The sequence below is a fragment of the Camelus ferus genome, chromosome 35 (assembly GCF_009834535.1).
Source record: "Camelus ferus isolate YT-003-E chromosome 35, BCGSAC_Cfer_1.0, whole genome shotgun sequence".
Lineage (NCBI taxonomy): Eukaryota > Metazoa > Chordata > Mammalia > Artiodactyla > Camelidae > Camelus > Camelus ferus.
The window spans coordinates 2528500-2531942 of record NC_045730.1 but is presented as its reverse complement, the minus strand read 5'-3'; the positions used below and the strand labels follow the sequence as shown (position 1 = coordinate 2531942).

At 54.2% G+C, this 3443-nt stretch overlaps 1 long non-coding RNA gene across 1 annotated transcript; it reads right to left on the bottom strand.

The window, feature by feature from the left end:
* Nucleotides 1-544: 544 nt before the first annotated feature.
* LOC116661451 lies at nt 545-3084 on the bottom strand. Its single transcript, XR_004317309.1, has 3 exons — nt 2953-3084; nt 2577-2712; nt 545-2060 (listed from the first exon to the last, which is right to left on the bottom strand). It is a non-coding gene; the product is annotated as an uncharacterized LOC116661451 (long non-coding RNA).
* Nucleotides 3085-3443: the final 359 nt, after the last annotated feature.

Below are 3443 nucleotides of genomic sequence, written 5' to 3'. Positions count from 1 at the left end.
CCCTTCCTTTCCATTCCTTGGGAAATGGAGGCAAGACACCACTTCATTCTGGATTGTCTTCCATCACGTATCCTGCAGGTGGGACAGGAACGCGACAGCAGAGAGAGTGCTTGCTACCTACAGGGTACTTCCTTGGACAGAGAAGGTGTGCACGTCATTGAGAATTTAAAGCTGTAATTTGCCTGGAAGGTATACAGCTCACAGAGTGGGGACCTCCTAAGCGTGACAGCCAGCACAGCGAGGATGCACTGCCGACACAGGCGAACGCCGGTGTGCCGGGCACGGGGTGTGGGCACCTCCGTGCAGCATCACACTCGCTTCCACGCCGGCACGAGGTCCTAGGTCACTCCGGTATCGCACGTGGGAGCACAGGCTGAGAGACCTGAATCCTGTCAGTGGTGGAACGGGAATTTGCAGGAGAGCCATCTGAGCTCCCAGCCAGGGCTCCCAGTCACTGCTCGGCGCCCCAGTTCCCCCCACCCACCCACCCCGGAGCACCACAGCAGGGCTGTCCGCCTCTGAGTAGCAGCTCCCTGCGGGCTGGCCTCGCCTCTGCCCGGCTCCCGCCTGCATCGCCCTGCGGAGCAGCAGACACGAGTAAGACGGAGAGGAGGCTCCTCAGCTCACCATTCATAGCACAGAGCTGCTCACTGCCAGCTGTATTTCTGCCCAAAGACAAAAGCCAGGGTCCGTTTCAGCGGCCATGAACGTTTAGACCTCCCTGCAAAGCTGCCTCGGCCACCGGCAGGCACGCTGTAGTTTGGATTGCCATGGTTTGTCAGTGTGAGCTGGGGCTGAGCCTCCAAGTTGCAAGTCCATTCTAATCACAGGCAATATAGTTTGGTTCTAAATAAATGACCAGTTTTAGATTTGAAATGTTCGTTCCATTTCCCAGGGCGTTTCATTGTCCTGGACAGCTTGGTGTTTATGGTAACCCAGACCTCCTCTGTGTGCCCTGGGGACTCCCACCGAACAGGAGGCTTTGACCGAAGGTGTTTCACGGGAGATACACGTGCACACGCACACACGCACACGGCGTGGGCCCACGTTGCCCACAGAACCCGTGAAGCGCTCCTCCATCAGCTACAGTGTTGGTGTTATTTCCAGTTGTTTCCAGTGAAAGTTGCTGGAAGAAATGGCGCAGCAGGAGGAATGCTACGCTGTCCAGGCCCCAAAGAATTGCCTCAGGCTGGTGCTTCTGATCCTCCAGGTTTCCCAGTGAGCGAACTGTGCGCAACTGCGACCAATTAGGGGACAAACATGAATTTCAAAAGAAAGGAGAAGCGGCTGAGGGAGGAGTGGGGGTGGGAGGAGGGGAGGGGAGAGCTGCGAGCACAGGCTGGAGTTTGTTTTACTCATACGGACAAGCCAGAGGCCTGCCAGCACTTACACAGCTTTCCCCCTCGTTTTGTTTGAAATCTACGTGACTAAATTTGGCGGTTAAGAGTCAGTATGTAGATAACAAAGTAAATGAGATTTCAAAGTGAAACCTGATCCGGGCAAAGGACTCGGAAGGGAATTAGAGGTCGCTTTTGGTACCGCAGCAGGGAGCGGGATCTGTTTACAGAAGCGGCCGTTGAGAGCGGAGTACTTTCTATTAATATCTACAACCATTACCTAACAGATCAGCTATTTTGGTTTCCAACAGCAGCTCCTAAATTTATCCATATATTAAATATTTTGCTTGGAGTGCATGATGTAAGTCCAAAAATACCGCAGTGTTGATGGGAGATTTAATGAATACAGTTGGATGCTAGTGAAATTCTCCTTACTAGACACTGGAAGCATTTCTTCCACGTTTCTCGAGCAGCTGTTTCTCATTTAGAGAGTCATCTCTTTTTCGGGCTCTCCCCACCTTCCCCTAGAAACCCCAGCCGTGGACAGCAGTGCGGGGTTTCTCTCTAGAGAGCGGCTGGGCCGGGCGCTGCGGCAGGAGGGAGGGAGACGTGCCACTGGAGGCCTTGGCCGTGGGCAGCACAGAGGAGACCTGGAGGATGGGAGGCCCCGCTGGAGGGACTGTCGGATCTGAGACAGGAAACTCGGCTGTGGCCAGGGAGCTCCTGCAACCAGAGTAGAATAGGACTATTTTTTTATAAGAGGGTTTTATCTTTTTGTTCTAGACATTTTCTCCCTCCAAAGAGTCAGCAAGAGAAAAGAATAGAGAAGGAAGGGGAGCAGTGACGGGCGGCTGAGAATTCGGGGATGAGAGTGAAGAGGGTGACGGGGGAGCAGGACACAGGGGAGATAGGGCTAGCGCAAACAAAAGCGGTTCCCGCTAAATCCTGTCTGCCCTGGCGGGGGGCAGGGCCTTGGGGCTGTGATGTCTGGTGCCCACCTGCTGGCCTGAGCCACGTATGTCTCTGAGTATCTACCAAGATTTGCACCTCACACGCCCAAGGCCCCTGCAGCTGGCTGCTGGGAGTCTGAGGTCACCCCGGCTGTGCTTCGGGGCTTGCCCTTGTGCTTTCCCTTATCTCTGGGTCTCAGTCAGGGCCCCATGACGGCAGAGCCCCATCCGTCTTGTTCAGCGCTGCTGCCAGGGTCCGCACAGTGCCTGGCCCCGAGTACGCACTTACCGAGCCTTGTGGAGCGGGTAATTCCATAGCCCCACGAATTAGAAAATGAATTACTCAGTTTTCTGTGATTGGCAGACGATGCACCTCCCCCAGAAGGCTGTAGGTCCTCTAGCCACCTGAGGTCCCCGGCTGGGGCCTGCACACGAGACAGACAAAAGAGAGATTAACAAGAGAAAAACAAGCCAAAGGTGTGGCCACGCTAGCACGTGTGGCGCTCATGCTCACAGGACACTCAGGAGTGGGTAACTCAAAGGGGCGGTTAGAACTTGGGCTTATAGAGCATCTTAATAAAAGAAAAACACACTTTCAGAAACACAACAAGACAAAGGAAAAGGACTTTGTGTTTCCAGGGTCCATTATATGAGGGCAAACATACCGAGGAACTACCGGGAGACGAAGGCTGGTCAGTAAGGCTTGTTGTGTGGGTCCCTCTGCCGCAGCCCCGGGCTGAGCAGGGCCCACAGGTGTCCTGGTGGTTGACTTCTGTCCTGCCTGGTAGACAGGGGAGGGGACACTGTCACAGGGCATAAGCTCTTCACTCTTGTCTGCCCGGACTTCTCTGCTCCGAGATGCATTCATCTTCACGGCAGACACTTAGAGAAACCCAGTCCTCAAACAGTCCAAGACCCATGAAATTGCGTCTCCTGCAGAGGCACTCTAGCCAGCTCACTGGGATGAAGGAGCCACTCATGACTGAGAAATACGTGGAGACACGGAAGAACGGTAACGCAGAGCGCGCAGTCCAGCAGCCGAAGCGGTGGACAAGGCTTTTACCTTTGTGGCCCTTTCTTATCGTCATGATTTGTGCAAAAACCATGTAGAGGCTAATCTGAAAACACACAGACTTGTCAGAGCCCCATATCACCA